Genomic DNA, 26,765 nt, shown 5'->3' on the forward strand with positions numbered 1-26,765 from the left:
TTAGACTTTTAACTCCACTGCAACATCCACTATTTATGGCTAGAACAGCAACTGTAAACACCACGACTAGCGTTGAACCAGCAATGCCCTCAAATCAGGCAGGAGAACCATGACTGAGAACATAACACAAGTCGGGAAGCATGTTTGTGAAGGAGGGGCCAGGGGATGATATTACTTGATGCGTAAAGACTCCTTCAGATCAGAACCACCAGGCTGGCTTTTTTTTTTTTTTTTTACACTTGCCATTCCTTTCCTTTAGAGTGGCACACTGTCGCCCTTCCTACATAACATCCAAATTATTCAAATCATGTAACTTTACGTAAACTTTACTTTATGTAAATATAGTCTTGGCCCAGACATGCTCAAATACTTTAAATTAAATGCCTATTCAGCTATACAACATGTGTTGTTTTCCCAGCCAGCTTTCTGTGCACATGATCTGAAACACAGAAGTATAGGCTTCTTTGGGCCTCAGGTGAGCACGCAAATGGACAAGTACAGTACACACAAAAATGTGTCTAAGTGGCCATATCTTGGCAAGTTTTCCCTTAGTTATGTCTTAAGGGAACATAAACAGCTGGGAAAATAATTTAATACTTGTCAGTATATTAGATACTGTATGTGCATTCAGACTTAAAGTGACAGCAACCTAATTAACCGTTATCTCTGTAATTAAAAGGGATAGTTCACCCAAATATCAAAATTATGTCATTAATAACTTACCCTCATGTTGTTCCAAACCAGTGAGACCTCCGTTTATCTTTGGAACATAGCTTAAGATATTTTAGATTTAGGGCCCTATTTTAACGATCTGAAATGCAAGTGTCAAAGCGCGAAGCGCAAGTAAGTTTGTGGGCGGGTCTCGGCGCTGTTGCTATTTTCCCGGCGGGATAAATGGCTCTTGCACCCGGCGCAAATCTAAAATGGTTTGGTCTGAAGTAGCTTCATTATTCATAGGTGTGTTTTGGGCGTAACGTGAAATAAACCAATCAGAGCGTCATCCAACATTCCCTTTAAAAGCAGGTGCGCAAGTTCCATTATGGATTGCTATTATTATGGCGTATTTACCAGGCGCACGCCAGGAGCGGTTCACAGCCGAGGAGACTGATGTTCTTGTAAGAGCAGTGAAAGACAGAGAAGTTGTGTTGTATGGGGATGGGAGAAACCCACCCAAAATAGCGTCGGTTAAACAGGCGTGGGAGGAAATAGCCACAATTGTTTCATCGATTTTTTTTCCTGGTTCTTGATGGACAAACCAATTTGTCAGATGTCCTTATATACATATATGTCTTGCCACTATTGGGCAAACAGGTCTGATCCTTAATTACTACAAGTAGCCTGAATAATTTGTAAGCTAGATTTATGCCTATTATGGCACACCACAATGATTTCCGTCATCTCATGTGTTAATATTTTTTTAGTGTAACAATTTATGATTTGCAAAAATAACTGTTGCATCTGTGTAGATTACATGAGCAAAGTGTATGTGCGTTACATTATGGTCAAGCATGCGCCCTTAAAATAGCATAATGAACAACGCGCAATGTGCCACTGACTTTAGACTAGTTTTTTTCTGGTCAGTGGCACAATTGTTTAATGGAACTGCAAAATAGCACCAGGGATTGTTTGCACCGGAACACGCCTCCTTTTTTGCGCTGAACCGCCCAGGGAGCGCAAGTTCATTCACTAGTTTAGCGACGTGCTTCTGTGGAGGGAAAAGCGCGCTTTGCGCAGGTGCAAAATAGGAATGACACATGCGTCGGTATACAAAGTGAATTGCGCTGGGTGCAAGATAGGGCCCTTAGTCTGAGAGCTCTCAGTCCCTCCATTGAAACTGTGTATACGGTATACTGTCCATGTCCAGAGGGTCAGTTAGAATTTTTATGGAAGCATCGAAAATACATTTTGGTCCAAAAATAGCAAAGAAATATGACTTTATTCAGGATTGTCTTCTCTTCCTTGTCTGTTGTGAGAGACAGTTCAAAACAAAGCAGTTTGTGATATCCGGTTCGCGAAGGAATCATTCGATGTAACCGGATCTTTTTGAACCAGTTCACCGAATCGAACTGAATCGTTTTAAACGGTTCGCATCTCCAATACGCATTAATCCGCAAATGACAAATGACTTTTAATGTGGCTGACACTCCCTCTGAGTTAAAACAAACCAATATCCCGGAGTAATTCATTTACTCAAACAGTACACTGACTGAACTGCTGTGAAGAGAGAACTGAAGATGAACACCGAGCCGAGCCAGATAACGAACAAAAGATTGACTCTTCTTGAGTCAAGAACCGTTTCTGTCAGACGCGTCCGATTCGTGAACCAAGGAGCTGATGATACTGCGAATGTGTGATTCAGTGTGAAGCAGACTGACACACAGAGCGTCTGAACTGAACTGATTGTTTTAGTGATTGATTCTGAAATGATTCTGTGCTAATGTTATGAGCCCAGGTAAACCGAAGGCTTGAATCAAGGGCAATCATCACCAATGACACCATTACGTCAAGCGCAAAAGAACCGGTGAACCGTTTTCTTCAACCTGTTTATTGAATTGAACTGTCCGAAAGAACTACTGGTGATCCCAAAACCGATGTAACCGGTTCTTGACCCGTGAATGAGTCAGTCTATTGTTCAGGACTACTTTGATGATGTTTTTCTTACCTTTCTGGACACGGACAGTAGACCATACACACAGCTTCAATGGAGGGACTGAGAGCTCTCAGACTAAATCTAAAATATCTTAAACTGTGTTCATGAAGATAAGCGGAGGTCTTACGGGTTTGGAACAACATGAAGGTGAGTTATTAATGACATAATTTTGCTATTTGGGTGAACTATCCCTTTAATGTTAATCAAACTAAAGAAAATTAGAGACTCATTCACTGCTCATTTGCTCATATGATGCAGTGTTTTATTCTTAGTTTTGATTACTTCATTTAATTCCTGTGTAGTATGCCAATATTTTTAGTAGGCTAAGTTGTTGATTTCATTTGTGTATCATATCTGTCATGTTGTTTGTAGTTCTTTCTTTCATTATTATTATTATTATTATTTGGTATTACAAATAATAATGAATACATAAAGTAATAATATATAAAATAAAGATTTGAGGCGTCAGTCGTCATCTGATTATTTGCTTGCTTCTGTCTGTCTGTGTTATTACACATTGCTGAAATAGTAGTCTTCAGCCAGCCACACAGTGTGGGGTCAGTCAGACTCACTCATGAATGCTACTGGCAGGAATGAATCTATTGATGATTAAAATGTAGAGCCGCTTGCTGGGTGACTGCGGTCATATTATCTATAGCAGGTGTTTTTACATAGTAATGTGGTAACATGATTTGCTAGTGTAACGGTTCTTCATGCGTCAGCCTCGTTGTGTTGTGTATGTGGAGCTGCAACTGCATATGGGGAAACCAAACTGAATCAGGATAATAAGCATGACGACATTGCAGACAGAGACATAAACAGCCCACAGCAGTTATCAGAAGTTCTGCTGTGGATTACCCATAATTCGCTATTTTTAGCACCGCAGCGCAATACAAAGTGACGCCAGCAGACGACGCTGTCCCCATTTATGCAGGAATTTAACAGAACCTATATACAACCCGTTACATACACCCCCCTAAATTACTGCTAAATCAGGGAAGCGCATCCAACACAGAGAAAACTGAAGAACTGAAAAAAAATAAATAAATAAATAAAAATAAAAAAAGAATTACATTGAGCGCTACTGCCTTTTAGTCAGTTACAAAACTCCCCCTATAGAGATATGTAAGGATAGGCTGGTACCAAAACCTAAACCTTAACATAGACACAAGAGATGCCGTTTACACCCCTCCTAATTGACACAGCTCAAAAACTCCAGAGAAAAATGGAGTATCCGTCTACACTCAAACGGCACATTGTAAAGTCTCAGGCTACACTGCAAAAACATGTCTCATAAGAGTAACAAAAGAACCCACGGAAGACCTTGAATCTTCCACAACCTGGTCATTCATCTCACAAATTAATCTCTTGGGAAGTTTAATGGTCCTACCAATCCTAGTCATGTCTTGCTTTGGCTGGGTGCAAATTACAGGCTCAACTGATTCTAAGTCTACACTACTGGGAACATGTGCATGTGCATCAGCTGGCGAGTGTGTGGGGAGCTGTATGGGCTGACTGTGGGCAGACTGATCGTCTAGGAATGATGACTGGCTCACATCACTGTCCCGGCCAGTACATCCATGACTGTCATCGCCAACATCATCCACAGGAATATTCTCCACTGCATTGAATGAACTAGGTAAGTCGACAACAACCTCATCAAGTTCAGCATTCTTTCCAGTTTTCAAAATCCACTGCAATGTTTTTTCATCACCATCAAGTTGGTCATGAGGCAAAGCATTACCAGGATCACTGCCTGCTTCAACTGACAGGGAAACAGACAACAAGTCAACTTCATCGTCTCTCAACAGGAAACTGACTGGAAGGAGCAAGTTCCGGTGAACTGTTTTTTCTTTGCCAGTGACTGTATCCTTCACACGGTAGACATTGATTGCTGATCTTACTGACAACACTTCATAAGGAATTGACTCCCATTTGTCTGCAACCTTCCGTTTTCCTCTTTCACCTCTGTTTGCCAACAAAACCCTGTCCCCAACAATCAATGGAGAGCCTTTTACTTTGCGGTCATAGAGCTTAGCATGACGAGCCTGTTCAGCTGAACTGTGCCTCTGAGCAACCTCTGCTGCCTCACTAAGGTCTCTTTTGAGGTGGGATACGAACTCTGAGTGAGTAATGACATGATCATCCTTTAAAGCATGTTGGAACATTACATCAATGGGAAGTCTGGGAATCCTCCCAAACATGAGGTAAAAGGGTGCAAAGCCGGTTGTCTCGTGGACAGTGCAATTATAACAGAAAGTCAACATTCTTAGCGACTGGGGCCACTTTGATTTGGACTTGGGGGGTAAGGTTCTGATCATGCTCCCAAGGGTTCTGTTGAAACGCTCTGTGATCCCATTACCCATCGGGTGGTAAGGCGTAGTGTGCGATTTCTTTATACCAGCCATATTCAACAGTTCCTTGATGAGCTTACTCTCAAAATTAGCCCCCTGATCAGAATGCACACGCTTCGGGAAGCCATATATACAGAACATATCATCCCATAATCGGCGAGCCACTTGTTGTGCAGACTGGTTCTTACACGGAAAAGCAAAGGCCATCTTGGTGAAATGATCTGTCGCTACGAGAACATCAACTGACTTGTCTCCTTGCTCTGCTGACCAGAAATCAATACAAATCAATTCCATAGGCTCTGTGGTGTGAATGTTCTCCAAGGGAGCACAAGCATTAGGCTCTGGCGCCTTACCAAGAATGCAACGCTTGCAGTTTTTGACATAATGCACAATATCATGCGCCATACCCATCCAAAAAAACCTGTGTCTGGCCAGTGAGAGTGTACGTGAGCGTCCTTGGTGACCTGCAGCATCATGTATGCCATGAAGAACTTGTTGTTTCAGGCAATCTGGTACAATGAACTGATAAAGTTTGTTGTTCATGTTGTGATCTTTCTTCACTTTATATAGCATACCATCTTGCAATGTGAGTTTGTTCCAGTGCTTGAGCAGCTTGATTACACTACGAGACTCCTTTGCACGTTCATGTTTGTCAGGTCTCTTGTGTCTCTGGACATAGTAAATAACTCTACTCACGGTGCTGTCCTGCTCCTGCATAGTCAGAAGAGTGCTTTTAGGCAGAGCAGTGGCACAATCCTCTTTCTCCAGATAAGGGATGACCCCCGTCCCCATTACACGGCTTGTCCCACCAGAGCAATGTGCATCCAAGAGAGCGGAGATCTCCTGAGATGTAAACTCGCCCTGGGAAAGTGGGTGGGGAAGATTAGAGCCTGAGTCAACATCCATACTCACAAGCTGACAGTTGTTTGTGTATCTGAAAGCATCTTGAACGGTTTCATCCACCACACCATTCAGTTGATTTAACAAAGCATGATATGGCTCCGTCACAAGGCGATGACTGATGCTAGACTGGACAAAAGGCTCTCTGCTGAGTGCATCTGCCACTATGTTCTTAGCACCTGGCACATATTTCAGATCGAAACTATAGGATGCCAGCTTTGCTACCCAACGCTGCTCACACGCATCAAGTCTTGGTTTAGTGAGTATGTAGGTGAGTGGGTTGTTGTCAGTCCAGGCTGTAAAATGACGACCTTTCAACCAATAATGGAATTTATCACATACTGCCCATTTTAGGGCTAAAAACTCAAGCCTGTGCGCGGGGTAGTTCATTTGGGAGCGTGAGAGTGTCTTGCTCGCAAAAGCCACTGGCCTCGCCATGTCACTGCCTCTGGGGATCTGGGAGAGTACTGCACCCAACCCATCGAAAGAAGCGTCCACGGCCAATATGAAATGGTCATCAAAATCAGGGTGAGCTAATGTTACACTTGTAAGCAAATCATGTTTTAAAGTCTCAAATGCACATTTGCATTCCTCAGTCCAATCTGATTGTGTGAGTTTAACATGTAGAACTTTCTTTTTAGGATGCCTCCCTCTCTTTTTGAAGCACTGCGTGTCTGGCTGGGAGATAAGCTTGAAGAGGGGCTTTGCCTTGGCTGAACAACTCTCAATAAAATGTTGATAATACAACACCATACCCAAAAACGATCTAATTTTCTTAGGACAAGGAGTGACGCCATCCGAGTTCATTAAATCAGACACCTGCACATCAGCAATGGCCTGAACTTTCTCAGGATCAGTACAGACTCCATCCTCACAAACAATGTGGCCCAAGAATTTCACAGATCTTCTCAGAAAATTACATTTCTTTGGTGCAAGCTTTAAATTGTGAGTCTTCAACCTAGAAAATACCATCTCCAGTCGGTCGAGTGCAAGCTGTTCTGTTGGAGCGAAAACCAAAAGATCGTCAAGGTAACACAACAGACTGGTGAAGTTCTTGTCACCGAAAATCGACATCATCATACGCATAAACGTAGCAGGACTGTTTGTGAGGCCTTGAGGCATTCGATTGTATTCGTGGAGTCCGAATGGTGATGAGAAGGCTGTATACTTTTTGTCTTCCTCATGTAGTGGCACATTGTAGAAACCGGATGTCAGGTCCATAGTGGAGAAGAAGGCATTTCCGCCTAGAGCAGCGAGTGCATCCGACTGGTGTGGGAGAGGATGAGCATCTTTTACTGTCCTGGCATTGAGCCATCTGAAGTCATTACAGATCCTGGGGTCACCATTTTTCTTCCACACAATTACTAAAGGTGATGCGTACTCACTGTTAGACTTCCTTATTATGCCACTCTCCTCCATGTCATTCAGGGCTGTTCGCAATTTCTCATAGTGACTTGGTGGTATCCTACGATAAGGTAGACGAAACGGCTTGTCGTCAACCAAACGGATCCTATGAACAAAATCTTTTGCCAAGCCACAATCCATCTTGTTCCTCGAGAAAATAGACTCATGAGTTGTGATGATGCTGAAGAGTTTGTTCTTCCACTCAAGAGACACTTGACATGCACTTAAGTCTAAATCTTTCAATCCCAGGTCCCTCAAAATTTTGGTTAACTCCTCTTCCGACTGAAGAGGTTGTTTGGCGATGTGATTGGACTGAGCACTGGACTGGATGTTACACTGGACACTTTCAGCCTCTGTGAAATCCTCTACTGCAATGCATGGGGATACATCAGCGATTTTTGCATTCCTTCTCAGTGTAACAGGGCGATTAGTGGGGTTAACTAGTTTAACTGGAACTAAACCATCACCAAATAGTGGTGCGATAACTCTGCCGACCAAGATCTGTTTAGACCTGGAGTTAGACTGGGTGGGCTCTATGACTACAGTGCTACCCACAGACACTATGGCATTGCTAGGGAGTTTACCCCAAACTAGATATTCACTCTGTGGTTGCAATGTTACACTGCCTTTAAGTTTGGCTGTACCCACTTTGTCTGGAACAATATCACCTTTCCACCTCTCTGTGTTAGAGAGTAAAGACAAAAACTGAAAGGATTCATCCATTCCATCTCCGCTTGGCATGTTCATCAACTTCCAGTAGCCAACGGTGGTCCTCAGTAAAGTCAACAGCAGTTTGATGGCATTGCTGCCAAGAATCAGTTCTTCTGTCTGACCTGGCACAACCAGAACAGGGATTATCATTTTACATCCATAAACGGAGACTGTGACATCATATATCCCTTTGGGATAAACTCTGTGACCTCCACATCCAACAATGACGACATTATCTGCTGAAATTGTTATCAAGGTAGGATTGGCTTTCAACAGGTTAGTTTCAACTGCTTCGCTTATGGTGCATGCCATAGAGCCGCTATCAATCAGTGCCCTCAGCATTGGGCCATTTTCGACAGACACAGGGGTATAGAACAGACTGTCAATCATGGGGACGTGCTGTAAGCATTGAAAAATAACAGTTTTGTCAGAAGGGGCAATACTTTTGTGTACCTCATATACAGACTCACAATCCTCAGTATCACAAATGGGAGGCTGACTAATTAGATCTACACTGCCCTCCCCCTCATGCAGATCTGTTAGTTTCCCTGATTGGACGGAGGCAGAGTAGCCCGTGGTACAGGACAGTTGCGTCGGGAATGGCCGGGTGACAGGCACTGAAAACATAAATGATGTTCACGGCAGTGGACTAGAGCAGAGTGAGCGCCATCGTTACAGATAGCACAAGGTAAGGCATCTAAACCATCAATTCTTGGGAATCTGGCATAGCGTCGACCTGGGTTAGGCTGTCGTACACAGGAATTGCGCATTAAAACTTTCTCTAGCATGTCGATTACTCTCTCTAGATTAGCCTGATCTGTAGATCCACACGGCTGTGATCCAGAGTCCTTACACGCAATGGAAACTGCATTAACATCAACTTTGCAAACATTTGTTTTATCAGTCCTACCAACATAAGACAAGTTAGCAGGTTTGAAGTTGGACTCTGATTTATGTGCATTTAACACAGCTTGCACTTCATGGGCAGACCACTTCTCAATGGACTTGGATCGAAAAGTCAGAGCCAAATCTTTACTGGGACAATGGCGGATAAACATGTGGGCAATCTCTGTTCCTGGATTATCAAATGATTTGCCTTGCTCCTTCAAGCATTCAGAGGCTACATCTGCTGCTTTGTTTAGCCTCAACCAGTAATCGTAAGGCTCCTCATCCTCATTAGGCAAAGTGGTGTAAAAGTCAGAGAGGGGAACTGGTGAGTACTGACTGCAACTGAAATGCTTACGAAGCAGACTGTAAATAGCATTGGGGCTGGACTGGTTGTCAGATTCGCTGTTCCTAATCCAAAATTTTACTACGTCTTTTGCTCTGCCCCGCAGGTGAACAAGTATCTCCTCAACATGTTCGGCAGTATTCATGTTTCCCTTCTTAACAAATGCCCTCATCAGATCTTCCCACTCCTCTATGTCAACTGGGTCAGATCCATCCCCTCTGAAGGAAGGAGGCTCTTTGACGTTCCTGTGTGTGACCAAGTGAGCCTGGGATATATCCACAGTGTTGGAAGGTCGAGTCAGTGTGGTACTGCCAATATGTGGGTTGCTATGTGTGTCTGACCTCAGGCTAGGTGTGTTAAGACGAGATATAATACTGTCGGCTATCTGTTCTCCAATCATTAAAGCAATTGAACCTACTTGATCTAACAAATCAGGGGCAACATGTTCAGTGTGTGGTGTAGAATTAGTGACTGGTTGCCTATGTGGGTTACGCATATCAGTAATGTCAGGGGGATCAAGTGAAAAGTCAACCCTATTCACTCCTGAAGCAACGTTACCACCAACAAAAGGACTATCAAGAAAGGAAGCAGGTAGCTGCAGTACACCTCTCCCCCTACCAACAGAAGCTGGAGTACGAGCCGGCGAATCAAATCCATTTTCGCTCATTATGACTGCACTTCAAAACAAAAGCAGAAAAAAAAAATAAAAAGTCAACTAACAGGAGAAAACTGACCCAAAATAATAATAGGAAAAATAAAAAAAAATCAGAGCAGGAAGAGTCTTTTTTGAGCAAAGGATAACATAGAGATGTCCTCTTCAGAAGACCACAGTCCACGATGTCCAAACGAAGCCACAGCTACAGAGGTCCCTCAATGGCAGGCAGACGTCCACTTACTCACAGTCACGGCACCAATGTAACGGTTCTTCATGCGTCAGCCTCGTTGTGTTGTGTATGTGGAGCTGCAACTGCATATGGGGAAACCAAACTGAATCAGGATAATAAGCATGACGACATTGCAGACAGAGACATAAACAGCCCACAGCAGTTATCAGAAGTTCTGCTGTGGATTACCCATAATTCGCTATTTTTAGCACCGCAGCGCAATACAAAGTGACGCCAGCAGACGACGCTGTCCCCATTTATGCAGGAATTTAACAGAACCTATATACAACCCGTTACACTAGGAAACTCAAAAACACTTGCAATCATCTATTTCTCTTTATTTCGGTATAGTTCAATAACATGCAAAAGAACATAACTAACTGACACAACTCCCTTTTAGAAATGTCTAAATATATCATTGCTAGAGAGGTATTTTAAACTGATATGATTATGTGACAACATAATGCCAGTGAACATGATTAGAATAAGGGCATGTTTACACAACAACGACATTTTAAAATCAGAAATGTTTTTCCTTTGCGTTTTTGAAAAGTTTTGTGTACAGGCAGTGGTTGAAGTGGGATTTGGCAGGTGGGGGAGCCCTCAAATTTTGTGTAGGTGCAACAGGGAAAAAGACTTATCGTGAGACAGCATACAGAGTATCGTGGTATAGAAATAATTCTTGGGACAAGACTGTCACTGTGGCACCAAGTATCACAATACTTACTTGATATTTTAATGTTTTTATTTTGTTTTGGCAGACTGCCTTATTCTGTGTAATTACTATTCATGGACATTTTGTCTCTTTCAATATTGACACGCTGGAGTGTTAGCCAACTGCCTTGCAGTTAACCTTACGTTTGTCACAAGGTTATGATAGTTTTGCATTCTTAAATAATTTTTTTTATTTTAATATCGTTTTCGATTTTGTTTTAAATTTCAGTTTATTTTTAGTAAGTTTCATCAATGGTTTTGTTAGTTTTAGTTAATTGAGTGGTTAATGGCCTCAGCAACTTCACACGCAAACTTTTTTTCACCCACAGTAAAGAGCTTGTTAATAACGAAAATGTTTATTGATTTTTGCTAGTTAATATTTTATTTCAGTAACTGTTGTTAGTTTCATTTATTATTATTATTATTATTATTATTATTATTATTATTATTATTATTATTATTCCACTTTACAAAAAGAAAAGAAAAGAAAAAAAATATTGACCAATTTTAAGTCTTAGTTTCAGTTTTTGTTTACGAAAATATCCTTATTGAATTCCTCACTGACTACCTGATGAACAGAGCCATACCGCCCTGCAAATAATAGTCGAACTCGGAGCCTTGCTCGTTCTTTAACTTGTGTTTGTTGCCCTGTCTAAACTTTGGATATTTGAAATTAGCCTACTTCACCTTAGACTTTTAACTCCACTGCAACATCCACTATTTATGGCTAGAACAGCAACTGTAAACACCACGACTAGCGTTGAACCAGCAATGCCCTCAAATCAGGCAGGAGAACCATGACTGAGAACATAACACAAGTCGGGAAGCATGTTTGTGAAGGAGGGGCCAGGGGATGATATTACTTGATGCGTAAAGACTCCTTCAGATCAGAACCACCAGGCTGGCTTTTTTTTTTTTTTTTTACACTTGCCATTCCTTTCCTTTAGAGTGGCACACTGTCGCCCTTCCTACATAACATCCAAATTATTCAAATCATGTAACTTTACGTAAACTTTACTTTATGTAAATATAGTCTTGGCCCAGACATGCTCAAATACTTTAAATTAAATGCCTATTCAGCTATACAACATGTGTTGTTTTCCCAGCCAGCTTTCTGTGCACATGATCTGAAACACAGAAGTATAGGCTTCTTTGGGCCTCAGGTGAGCACGCAAATGGACAAGTACAGTACACACAAAAATGTGTCTAAGTGGCCATATCTTGGCAAGTTTTCCCTTAGTTATGTCTTAAGGGAACATAAACAGCTGGGAAAATAATTTAATACTTGTCAGTATATTAGATACTGTATGTGCATTCAGACTTAAAGTGACAGCAGCCTAATTAACCGTTATCTCTGTAATTAAAAGGGATAGTTCACCCAAATATCAAAATTATGTCATTAATAACTTACCCTCATGTTGTTCCAAACCAGTGAGACCTCCGTTTATCTTTGGAACATAGCTTAAGATATTTTAGATTTAGGGCCCTATTTTAACGATCTGAAATGCAAGTGTCAAAGCGCGAAGCGCAAGTAAGTTTGTGGGCGGGTCTCGGCGCTGTTGCTATTTTCCCGGCGGGATAAATGGCTCTTGCACCCGGCGCAAATCTAAAATGGTTTGGTCTGAAGTAGCTTCATTATTCATAGGTGTGTTTTGGGCGTAACGTGAAATAAACCAATCAGAGCGTCATCCAACATTCCCTTTAAAAGCAGGTGCGCAAGTTCCATTATGGATTGCTATTATTATGGCGTATTTACCAGGCGCACGCCAGGAGCGGTTCACAGCCGAGGAGACTGATGTTCTTGTAAGAGCAGTGAAAGACAGAGAAGTTGTGTTGTATGGGGATGGGAGAAACCCACCCAAAATAGCGTCGGTTAAACAGGCGTGGGAGGAAATAGCCACAATTGTTTCATCGATTTTTTTTCCTGGTTCTTGATGGACAAACCAATTTGTCAGATGTCCTTATATACATATATGTCTTGCCACTATTGGGCAAACAGGTCTGATCCTTAATTACTACAAGTAGCCTGAATAATTTGTAAGCTAGATTTATGCCTATTATGGCACACCACAATGATTTCCGTCATCTCATGTGTTAATATTTTTTTAGTGTAACAATTTATGATTTGCAAAAATAACTGTTGCATCTGTGTAGATTACATGAGCAAAGTGTATGTGCGTTACATTATGGTCAAGCATGCGCCCTTAAAATAGCATAATGAACAACGCGCAATGTGCCACTGACTTTAGACTAGTTTTTTTCTGGTCAGTGGCACAATTGTTTAATGGAACTGCAAAATAGCACCAGGGATTGTTTGCACCGGAACACGCCTCCTTTTTTGCGCTGAACCGCCCAGGGAGCGCAAGTTCATTCACTAGTTTAGCGACGTGCTTCTGTGGAGGGAAAAGCGCGCTTTGCGCAGGTGCAAAATAGGAATGACACATGCGTCGGTATACAAAGTGAATTGCGCTGGGTGCAAGATAGGGCCCTTAGTCTGAGAGCTCTCAGTCCCTCCATTGAAACTGTGTATACGGTATACTGTCCATGTCCAGAGGGTCAGTTAGAATTTTTATGGAAGCATCGAAAATACATTTTGGTCCAAAAATAGCAAAGAAATATGACTTTATTCAGGATTGTCTTCTCTTCCTTGTCTGTTGTGAGAGACAGTTCAAAACAAAGCAGTTTGTGATATCCGGTTCGCGAAGGAATCATTCGATGTAACCGGATCTTTTTGAACCAGTTCACCGAATCGAACTGAATCGTTTTAAACGGTTCGCATCTCCAATACGCATTAATCCGCAAATGACAAATGACTTTTAATGTGGCTGACACTCCCTCTGAGTTAAAACAAACCAATATCCCGGAGTAATTCATTTACTCAAACAGTACACTGACTGAACTGCTGTGAAGAGAGAACTGAAGATGAACACCGAGCCGAGCCAGATAACGAACAAAAGATTGACTCTTCTTGAGTCAAGAACCGTTTCTGTCAGACGCGTCCGATTCGTGAACCAAGGAGCTGATGATACTGCGAATGTGTGATTCAGTGTGAAGCAGACTGACACACAGAGCGTCTGAACTGAACTGATTGTTTTAGTGATTGATTCTGAAATGATTCTGTGCTAATGTTATGAGCCCAGGTAAACCGAAGGCTTGAATCAAGGGCAATCATCACCAATGACACCATTACGTCAAGCGCAAAAGAACCGGTGAACCGTTTTCTTCAACCTGTTTATTGAATTGAACTGTCCGAAAGAACTACTGGTGATCCCAAAACCGATGTAACCGGTTCTTGACCCGTGAATGAGTCAGTCTATTGTTCAGGACTACTTTGATGATGTTTTTCTTACCTTTCTGGACACGGACAGTAGACCATACACACAGCTTCAATGGAGGGACTGAGAGCTCTCAGACTAAATCTAAAATATCTTAAACTGTGTTCATGAAGATAAGCGGAGGTCTTACGGGTTTGGAACAACATGAAGGTGAGTTATTAATGACATAATTTTGCTATTTGGGTGAACTATCCCTTTAATGTTAATCAAACTAAAGAAAATTAGAGACTCATTCACTGCTCATTTGCTCATATGATGCAGTGTTTTATTCTTAGTTTTGATTACTTCATTTAATTCCTGTGTAGTATGCCAATATTTTTAGTAGGCTAAGTTGTTGATTTCATTTGTGTATCATATCTGTCATGTTGTTTGTAGTTCTTTCTTTCTTTCTTTCTTTCTTTCTTTCTTTCTTTCTTTCTTTCTTTCTTTCTTTCTTTCTTTCTTCCTTTAATGGTCACTGTTGTTTGATTACAGTGAAACTGCTCTGGAAGAACAGATCAAGGGATGGTGGTCTTTGATTTATTTATTTTTTATTTTTTGAACACACTGACTGGGGCCTCCTGACCCTGGCCCCCAGATGTCTAGGACCAGCACTGTAAGCACCTCTCGTTGCTCTAGGGATGGAGTGGACTACAAGGAGGTGTGTGTGGCCCAGACTTAGAGGTAAGTGCGGACCTAGGATAATAAAGCCCACTAAAAGCGATAAAGCTTTTTTTGCATTTGTTTCCCAAACACTGGAATAGTCTTCCTGATAACGTTTGGGGTTCAGACATACTCTCTCTGTTTAAAAAGACACATCTATTTGGCCAAACATTTAAATAATGCATTGCATAATGTTGTACTGTTGTATCTGATCAAATGCATATTATTATTCCTTAGCTTGGGTTGAACAAATAAATTTTGCTTGGTTGGAACAGCAGCTATGCTATTTATGTCTCTATTTGTTTCTCTAATTCAGATTGACATCCCGTGGTAACTAGGAATTGCACAAACTTTAGTCTGGATCCAGCCCTGAATTTTAACGTACATATCTGCCATTTGTACATCAATTTGAAATAGTCAAGCTACTACTAATTATATTGTAGAAACTTAATTTTCTGTATAGCTGCTTTGCATTTATTTGTATTGTGAAAGGCGCTATACAAATAAACTGAACCGGACTGAATTTAATTAAATAAAGAGAGAGGACAACCTTCTTGGCCATGGTAGGACTACCTGGGATGGCCTCGATGGTCACTGCAGTTGGGCCAAGATGGACCGGTGAGCTGAAGTGACAGGCAGGACAGGGCCCTCTGAGACCGGGATGGGAGTGCCAGGACACCATTTCAGAAGAGCACTCATCTTCTCAATGTGGCACATATGCTCCACTTACTACCCGTAACTCCAGCGGAGGAGATTTAACAATGCTGATGAGAGAATGTGGGTGTTAGGGCATCCATTAAAGAAAAATTTCATACCAGTCTCACAAATGAGACCAGTCTTGATGCTTTGTCATGGAGGACCTGTGCAGAAGCCCTAATGGGGAGAAGTTAGTTTGCAACTTGCTTATCTACTAATGGCCCATAATCCCTTATCTTGTATTCTGGGAAGGTGGTTAAGTGAGAATGTTGAGTAATACCAATTATTAGCTTAACTGAAGCACACATCATTAATCCAATTAATAGCAGTGGTGGCAGTAGTGATGCCATTGTTAGAAAATAAATAATTAATAATCAAACAAAAAATTAAAGCACCATTGCGTAAAGCATATTGCATCCTCCATTTAATCAGCATCTGGCTTTCTTCATTAAATATCATCTTAACAAACACCTGAGCCTAATTTAAAAAAACTTTTTAAGGCTCATTTAAATTCATAGGCTCTTGATTACAGTGCTGGGTGCAGATGGTACAGTATGAGCATGACTCAGATCCAAGCCTGGAAATAAAATGAGGATATTTAAGCTTTAATAGTTATTTTACAGTGTAGCAACTTTCCAATCAGAGTTGTGTCCTCTTCCACTGCTTCAGAAAGTAAAATTTTAATTGGATACGAAAATCAGATCTGAACAAGACAATGTTGTACATCAGATTTGCTTAAAACCCATCAGAGAATTGCAATGTGTTAATGATGCTATTATGAAACATTGACTAAAAATCTAGCTGAGATAAGCTGCCCATATGAGTTTATGGGTTAATGCCAAGAATCATTGCTGCAAAAAGCAGTGCATTAAGTCCTTATTTACACATTTGATGTTACCATTCATCAATAGATGCTTTTGTTTTAGTTTTTTTGTCACATCCATTATGTCTGTCACTTGCTAAGATGCCAGCTACACTTAATTCATGTTGTGGCTCTGGTAAGGAGAAATAATTGGGAAGTCGTGGCCTAATGGTTAGAGAGTCGGACTCCCAATCGAAGGGTTGTGAGTTCGAGTCTCGGGCAGGAATTGTGGGTGGGGGTAGTGCATGAACAGTTCTCTCTCCACCTTCAATACCATGACTTGGGTGCCCTTGAGCAAGGCATTGAACCCCCAACTGCAACCCGGGCGCCGCAGCATAAATGGCTGCCCACTGGTCCGGGTGTGTGTTCACAGTGTGTGTGTGTGTTCACTGCTCTGTGTGTGTGCACTTTGGATGGGTTAAATGCAGAGCACAAATTCTGAGTATGGGTCACCATACTTGGCTGTATGTCACGTCACACTTAATTCCAGAAGACACAATAATTAAGTAAGTGAATAAGAAAATACATACTGTACATACACACATACATACAGCTATGACCAAAAGTTTTGGCAGTGACATATCAGCAGCACATGTGAAACTGTGAATGAGTACTAGTCAGGTCAAATCACTATCATACTAATTATATTGTAAGAGCAGACTGATTGCTATAAAAGGAGGGAAGAAGCACTTCCAGTTATTGTGTTCTTGTTAGAAATGGTTACCCTGAGAAAGCTCTTTGTGAATCATGAACAAATCCTTACAAATCGTTTACAAATCATGAAATGTTTCTTGTGTGACACGTTGGTCATGAGACACCTTTTATAGGCCATCAGTTGGGACTAAACCAGCTAATTTTAATTTCCACTGACAAGGGAGAGGATTGCTTTCTTATTACTGATAGATTTCAGCTGGTGTCTTGGCTTTCCATGCCTTTTTGCAGTTCCCTTTCTTCATGTGTTCAATACTTTGTTCCTGTGTCATTCTACTTTATTACACAGAACTTAATTTCTGAACTTATTTGTTTTGCTTTTCTTGTATGTATGGATTACTTGTTATGGAAATCGAAAATTTCAAGTTAAAAGCACCTTTAGAAATATTCTTGCTATAAATATATAAGTTTAATTATTTGTATTTTTTTTATGCTTTTGTTCACCAAGGATGCATTAAATGGAACAAAAGTATCATAAAGACATTTATAATTAACAATTATATTTTAAAGAAATTTTGTTCTTTGGAACGTTCTATTCATTAAACAATCATGATGAAATAATACTGATAATGCCCACAGAACAAAATCACTATATTTGAATTGTTTCTGAAGCATCATATGACACTGAAGAATATAAAAACAACTATAACAGGTATAAAAAATGTCATATTATTTCACAACTTCACTGTTTTATAGTTTTTTTGATCAAAGCACTACTTTTCATAAACCATAAAACATCTTACCATGTATAAGCCCCAAAAAAGGATAAAACATGAATAACAAGGTTATAAAATGTACAGTTTTTCAACACTTCTTCTGTTTGGATCAATAAAGGGCACCATTTGCCAATGAGATTAATGGAATTGCTAAAAGCCAGGTTTATAGACCTCCTTGTTTTCATCAAAATTAAAATAGGTTATTGTTTATTTATCTCTCTGTTTTCCTTGGCTAGTTAGTTTGTTCGTTGTTTCAGTGTCCAAAGTGCCCATGCATGTTCTAAAAAAATATGCTGAATCATTACGTTCCAGCTGAGGGGTTTGTCTCAAAGAGAAGAGCAGTCTCTAAGATGCTAATCGATGCAGTAATCAAGGCTGGGGACGTTACAGAGGGAGGCTAAATGGATCACATCTGACTCGATTCATTAGCTTGGAACAAATGCAGATGATTGTACCTCAACCTGAGAGTTTTCTTGTAGAGCGCCAGTAACGTAAGCCATTAGGATTGTGGTAATTATTTCTGTTTAGAAAGATATTTTAACTAATCAAACTGTTAACTGAGCACCTCAGCACTGACCTTGGAGCAATGAAAGATGTTATGACATTTTCGTGGATGTTATTTTGGCGGTCACAAAAATGTAAAATGCCATTTCCTGTTTTGAAAATTATTTGGTTAAAGATTACAAAACCATTTTTACAATGTAGTCTATTCATATGGATTTAAATAAATTGAAATGGCATGGACTGCAATGTGGACCAAAATATAAATTATTAAACTCAAAAATTGCTAGCCTGCTGTTCTCGTTAATATTCATCTGAACTAAAGTGACTTTGCAGCATCAGTGATTTTCTATGCAAATACAATGCAAACCAATCACCGAACATCAAATAAAAACAAGGTAAAACAGTCAAAAAGATTGTAATTTGAAAATGGGTCATCAAAACAAAGAATTTTTCAAAGATAAAAATAATAATTATAAAAAATATATAATAAAACAATTAATAATAATTAATAGTTTATATGCTTTATAAAGATTATTGATTTTATTGAACTTTTTATTGAGTTTTTGCAGATGCTTGTATTTTGTTTTTACTTATTTATTTGTGCCATACTTAAACAATTTGTCTCATAGGCATCATTTACAATCCAGGCGTGTAGGACAGATTTTTGCCAATGCTAATTTTCTCTCCATCGCTTCATGAACTCACTGTAAGGAACGTATTTGACAAAGAGGAAGTGTCTTCTATTAATAAGCAGGAGTTTTCAGTTGCCTAGAGTATTATAATAAGTGGTGATGTGCTGCTGGAGTTAGTTATTTTTAATGTTATGCTGAGTGATCGGAGCAGTTGTTTTCAAATGTGCAAAGCAACAGCGGCAATATGTTCTCTGCTGTACAGCTCTCAGAATCAAATCAATCACTTTGCTCGCTATCCGCTCTAGTAAAATCACATTAAAAAAAGCAAACAAATGCACCCCACTGATACCCTTCTACCTGTATAGCAATTTTGGTAGAAACATCACATCAGGGCCGATTGGATGTGTAAACAATGTTATTAGACCAATGTGACATACACTAGGTTGTTAGAACAAAACAAAATCACCATCAGAGGCAGATGTGGGAATAAAGTCAAACTAAATATTCTTAAGCTAAGAATTCTTCAGTATCATGAACATTATGTGTGTAAATCTTGCCTTTTTTTAGACTAGATGGTTGAGTGGCTACTCTATGTTTAATAAATTATTAGTTGTAGTGACTTAATTAATTAATTAATGATCTAGCAATCATCCAGCTGTGATTTAACACCAGCCCTCCCTTGTGAATAATGTGTCAGGGATAGACAAAGCAGCAATGGTGGTCTGCTATATGGTGCATTAATCAAATGGGGCAATTTTTATTGTTAAAGTCACAGAAGCTCACCTTTTGCTCATTTTCTGAGAATTTGACATGATCATTAGGCCCAAATCAAATTAAATGTAAAAAAATAAATAATAATAAATAAAATAAAAAATAAAAAAAAAAACACTACAGTTTATTTTATTTTATTTTATTTTAATTTATTTACCCATCATATATTTATTTGCATTGGAAAGCATGCCTGAGATATTATGTTGCTTCTTGCACATTTTGTAACACTCTAAGTGCACTTTGTACTAAAAGCTTGTTTGGTTTTATCTAAAATAGATTAATGCAAATCTGGCAATGTTTTATTATGTTAATTGTTGCATGTGTTTCCCCAAAGTTTGGAAATGAAATGTCATGTGAGTGGTGGCAAAAGGTCAATGCTCTATAGCATTTGAAAATAAAGTACCACATATACACTAAAACTAATCTACATATTAACCAAAGCAAAACATGAGAAAAAAATATTAAAAATAAATATAAATCACATTTTCATGGCATTTTAACTTCCACAGTTAAAAGAGCTCAAAGTATTTTAACTTTGAGCTCTTTTTATTAGCACTCGCACCTGGGTGCTCTGCATCACAAGTGTAATGCTGTACCAGGTGTTGCTTCATCAGAAAAGCCATATATATATATATATATATATATATATATATATATATATATATATATATATATATATATATATATATATATATATATATATATATATATATATATATATGACAGAATATGTGATGCAATAATCAAAAGTGAACCTTTACATTGTAACAAAAAAATGCAGCTTCAAATAAATGCTGTTCTTTTGAACTTTCATCAAAATTGTATACAAATATTAACCACATTTCAGTGTTCAGCCAATTCCTTTTGTAATGCAGGTTCATACTCTCTCTCCCTTTACAAAGAACTATACGTGGCCATTGTCAGTTCTCATTGAGTATCCAGCTCATTGTAAACACATTTCAGCCTGTGATGGTGCAACACAGTGGCCTTGTCCTTGTGTTCTGGATATCTGGCTACATCTCTACATGCTCAGGTTAGTTTATCACTGATGAGGCTTTAGCTGTGTTCCTCCATTCATCATTCCTGGTAAGACAAGCACAGAGAGGACCTTGGCAGTGTGTACTGCATTATCATGTCTTTCCCAGGGGTGGATTAGCCTTCACTGTCCTTCTCTTTTCCTTGCGGGAGAATGAAATTTCAGCGTAAAGCCAACTCCTGCCACAGTGTGTGCATATGTCTAATAAAACTGTCAAATTATAGTAAATAATTTTCCTCACCTCTGAATTTGTGTAGCTGCTTGAGACTTTCGAACCACAGAATGTTGTAAAAACACCATAATGAAGAGTGAAATGCTAGAACCGAAGTAAAGTTTTCTCTGCTCTGCTCTAAATGGAGTGTCTTAAAAATAGCTACAGAAAGACGTTCCTTTTACTCCAGCACATAAAAAACAGACGTGAATGTCAAATATGAACATCTCAACCATAATTAGTCTGGATAAAGCAATTTTATTGGGAAAGAACAATCTGAGGAGAACCCTTTTAACCAGAAAAAAAAAAAAAAAAGATTCATCTTCATCCTTACAGGCCACAGGGTCACACAGCTGAATTGGGCAATGATTGAGAACAACACAGGTTGAATTAAATAAATGGAACACCTGCTCATCACATGATGTGAGGTGATTGTGCCATGTGTCTTGCTGTGAGGTAATAATGTGAAAATGTGGATTTATGGCTAAGATAACATAGTTACATTTCCAGTGTTTATGTCAAGTAATTGGGGGCAGTGGCAAAGTGTAAGATGAGATTTAAAAAACTTACCAACATATGGTATTAGAAAAAAATAAAATAAAGCTAATAAATCAAAATGTTTACAATATAATGTCGTTTCAATTAGATAATTGACTCTCTTCAAATTTCACAAATAATTACAAAGAAAAAAACAAGACATAGAAAGACTGAACTACAGTATATGTTATTCTAACTACTCTAATAATCTTATTTTCTGTTTTGTTTTTTATTATATATTATATTATTATATATTCTATTCTATTCTATTCTATTATATATATATATATATATATATATATATATATATATATATATATATATATATATATATATATATATATATATATATATATATATATAAATAAATAAATCAAAGCAAAGGGTGGCTACTCTAAAGAACCTAGAATATGACATATTTTCAGTTGTTTCACACTTTTTTGTTATGTATATAATTCCATATATAATTCCATATATAATTCCACATGTGTTAATTCATAGTGTATATATATATATATATATATATATATATATATATATATATATATATATATATATACACATGTATATATATATATATATATATATATATATATATATATATATATATATATATATATATATATATATTATAATTATATACTGCATGGAAGCACTTATTCACTAACATGTGACTACAGTTTAAACCAAATCCCAGTACCCAAACATTCACAGCACAGTCACTGCTTGAAAAAAAAAACCAAAAAAAAAAAAAAACCTGTGTACAAACCAGTAAACTTCTGTATACAGCACATAATTTCACACAAATCTGGGAATGAAAACATATTTCTTGATACTGGTTTTGTTTTATTTTTGTGATTGTCAATTACTTCCTTATCTGAATGTTTCAGAGAAAATGCCTGTGATAAGTGCCAAAAAGAGGATATTTATAAATCCATATAATCTTTATAAATTACTTTCCATTTAATAAAGGAAGGGATTATACAACTGCTTGAAATAGTGCCAAAATAAGAGGCACCTTGTGTTTGATGGGAGACCCCAAGCAGATCTGCTGGGACGGCTGGATCGAAGTGCTGTGCACACAACTAACACTTCATGTGTGTAGGACATTGATCCTTTTATCTCCACAGCTTTGCCTTGTTGTTATGTGGAAGCGGAGTAGACCTTACGTCACATTTAACATTCAGAGTTCAACAGCTATTTGACTAATCTTGGGGTCAGTTTCTGGCTTTTTGTGTTGCTGTCTGGGTCAGATGCATAAAAAGCAAAAGCTGTTTCTAATATAGTACAGAGACAGAGTTTAAAAAAAAATAAATAAATAATAAAATACCACCAGCATTTTAACAAATCCTCATGATTTCAAGCTGTAAGTTTCTGAAATGCAACTTAGACCCTGTTTTCTGCTACAAACATCCTTTATAGAGGAAATGGTGTTTTATGTACTTTTCATACTTTCGTTTAGGGCTGCACATTTAATCAAAACAAGTGCCCATCCACAGAGAAGCGTGTTTAGCTGTATACAAAAATAAATAAATAAATAAATAGATAATAATAATAATAATAATAATAATAATAATAATAATAATAATAATAATAATAATAAAAAGCACCATGTTGACGTTTCGTCTTGACGGATCTGGCGTATAACAATATATGCACTGATTTTTATTTGACAGAGCAAAGAAAAATGTAATGTATTTACTTTTCAGTCATCATGAAATTGAAATTCACCTATTTTCCAAACAAATTGCAAATACTGCCCCACTAAGAACAAGTAATACCTGCATATGTTCGATTTTCAAAAGCGCTTGTGAGCTTGTAAAGAGCTTGTAAACTTCACCTCTTTATTACAATCGCCCTAAGGCACCTATTGAGTCTCCATACAATCAACAACTGGTAAATAGTACCAAGTCCCTGTCCTTCATTTTTCAACAATCTGTTTCAAGTCAGATATGCATCACAGTTATTGAAATAAATATTATAGTCCATCTCTACATGTTACATGGAAAATGTATTAAATCTTACTAAATCCCAACCTAAACCCATCCTCAACCAACAATAGAAACATCACAAAACACCATTGTAACCGACCATTAAACACTTACAACTCTTTCATCTTACTCAACCTGTGTGCCTTATTTTCTGTTGCTTTTGTCCTTTTCATTGTTTTACAGCTCCTTTAAAAATGTAACAGACTTGCCGACATGTCCGCCAAACATTATGAGCTCTTCAAATATCAGCATCCAACACTGAAGGCTCTAGGTTAGTTTCAGGAAAGGGCCTTTAAACAAAAATCTAAGAAAACATTAGGCCCTTTGCAATCTTTAAATTACCTTTCGATTCTGTATTACATTCTCTTTTCTCATTGAAAGCTAGTTTCTGCAAAAGCATGCCATTACTCTTTCACTGTAGCTGTTAAGATAAAATACCATAGTCCTTTCAAGAAAAGACAATCTCCTGAACCATTCTCATATTTGGAAAAGAGATGACTTAAACTTCAAGGGAAGGACAGAAGATACTACTGAACGTAGAGAAAAGTACAGCCGAAAGAAAACCTTCCCTTTCAGTCGGTCTCGAGCTATGCTCCCGGGAGAGTGGCGACTCCATCCTTACATGGTCCAACTGATTTGAAGACGTTTTGGAGCAGCTCAGGTAGACCTGTTTGCTTCTCCAGAGACCTCCATTGCCAGATGTTCCACTACCTGACCGAGGGAACAGTTAGCATGGATGCACTGACACACAGCTGGCCACAGGGCATGCGCAGGTATGCATTTCCCTCAGTGAGCCTTCTCGCACAGAAGCTGTGCATGATCAGGGAAGACGAGGAGCAGGTCTTGCTTGTGGTTCGGTATTGGCCCACTCAACCTGGTTCCCCGAACTAGTGCTCTGACAGCCCCTCCCTGGCGGATTCCTCTGAGAAAGGATCTACTGACTCAGACACAGGGCACACTGTGGCACCCGAGCCCAGACCTCTGGAAACTTCATATGCTTCCTGGACTTCTGCCATTTTCCAAGAGGGTTCCAATCACCTCCAATTTTCCATATGCACCTAAACGGATGTTCAAATATGTATTTGCTCCCCCAGACCTCCTTCAGGAAGGATGGAGCTTCTGCAACATCCCTATTCCAAGTGGAATGGGTATGTTTTCCCGGTGAACAGAGAAACAATAATATATGTGCTGGGAAGTTTTCAGGAAATTCTAAAAATAGGTTGTATGTAAATGTTTTTTAAAGAATTAGGGTTTTATTCAATTATTATTCTATAACATTTTGTCAATCATGTCTGAAAATATCTTGGCAAATTAACTTGTTTAGTGCAGAAAAATAATGATTTATTGAAGCAAGCAGAAAAGGTTAACCTATCAAAATAAATCACATGACATATATGATAATGGTGTATCGATGCACATTTCCTGCCAGTCCTGTTTACAGTCTGAAGCTGCTCACTTTTTAGACGATCTTGCTCGTCTCTGTCTACTCAATCCTGGTGATGTCATTGCCCTTAAAGATGTTATAATGGACCATTTCACATCCAGAGCTGAAGGATTGGATGTTGATGTTACTAAAGAGGAGGAGTCCGATGACAGTCTGTTATATGCACAGGTCGCTGTGCTATCTTTTTTAACTACAAGGTACACTTTTCGTGCTATCCAAACATGCAAAGGGTGATCAAATGTTCAGAGACTATGCCCATCATGATAAGCAACTGTCCTCTTCAGGGTAACGTTAGTCTGTTCGTATAATGATGCAGTATAGCGCTCCTGACAGACAGCAACCATTAGGTAGAATTAAAACCCGCTTTTCTCAAAATTCCATTGCAGAAAATCATAACAATCAGCCAACTTCAGATAGCCATAACTTTTATTACTTTCAAGCTATGGACAAAATGAAAACCGTTTTGGAAAAGGCTTTCATATGGAATGAAAACCTAAAAAAGGTAAAATTTCACCACGTGTTGGGTTTTCCTAGATCACACCACATATGACCCTAAGACAACTTTCATTTTTTTTTTTTTTTTATCCTGCATTTAATAAAGACATTTCCAAGAAGAAACAAACAAATAAAACAAACTAACACAAAATAGGAAAAAAACACTACATTAAACCTGAGCTTTGCAGATGTGTAGAAGAAAAGTACACAACAATAACCAAAAACACAATCCGGTTTATTTTTAACCAGAAAAGAAACAGTTTATCAAATAATCAGCTGACTTTGTCATTTTCAAATGATACACAGTATAATTTTCAGTCAACCCAACATGACCGACTTTTACACAATCAAATGGAGTAGATAAGCCTGTAACTAGTCGTACAGTAGTCATTTATTCAGACTGAAATGATCCACTGATTTTCACTCATAACTGACTAATGATTGCCAGGAAGCATTAGAATAATTGGATTGCAAGATTGATTTTTTAAATGAGCAATTAACATCAGCAGCAGTCACAGGTGCCCCAGACAGCTATTGTAAAATCCTATAATGATACTAGTAAAGTTTGTTAACATTTCAACAGAACATTTGTAACACACACACATACACACACACACACACACACAATCCACATGTTAGAAAGATTTCCAGTAGGGCTGCAACTAACGATTATTTTGATAATCGATTAATCTGTCGATTATTTTTACGATTAATCAATTAATCGGTTTATGTACTTATATTTTAGTTTTTTCCATTTTTTCCCCAAGTAAATTATTAATAAAGGGTCTTTATCATTCAGCATAGATTTTTAAGAGATTTTAACCATTTTGCATTGTCATATCCTCATCAAAAATATACCTGGAGTTGTTTTATTATGTTAGTAATCCTTTGTCGAACTCTTCTGCAATCAAAACACTGACCCACACTCTAGCAAAATTCACAAGGAGATTTCAAATATTGTTTTCACCATGGCAGTCCTTAGAGCTCCTAAAGTAGTTTAACATCCCAAACAAAGCTTAAGGAATCTTTGAGAACATATTTTCACGAAGTATAAGGATAAAACAGAATAAAATTGCAGTGCATTGTATTTTATTATTTACTGGGAAAAAGCTTTATAGCTTATGCTGTGAAATTGTAAACAATCCTTCGGAAAAAAAAGTGCCAATGGCATGAAACCTGAATGGAACTCACAATTTAAAGTAAAATCCATCAGAAGGTTGTCCAGAAAAAAAAAATTGGGACACACACAAAAAACCTGCTGTGTGAAAAAGACCAGTGAATACTTAGAAAAGAAGTGCATTTTAAATATACTCAGACATTTACCTCTCTCATTC

Source organism: Carassius auratus, chromosome 20 (genome assembly GCF_003368295.1).
Source record: "Carassius auratus strain Wakin chromosome 20, ASM336829v1, whole genome shotgun sequence".
In the NCBI taxonomy this organism is placed as follows: Eukaryota; Metazoa; Chordata; class Actinopteri; order Cypriniformes; family Cyprinidae; genus Carassius; species Carassius auratus.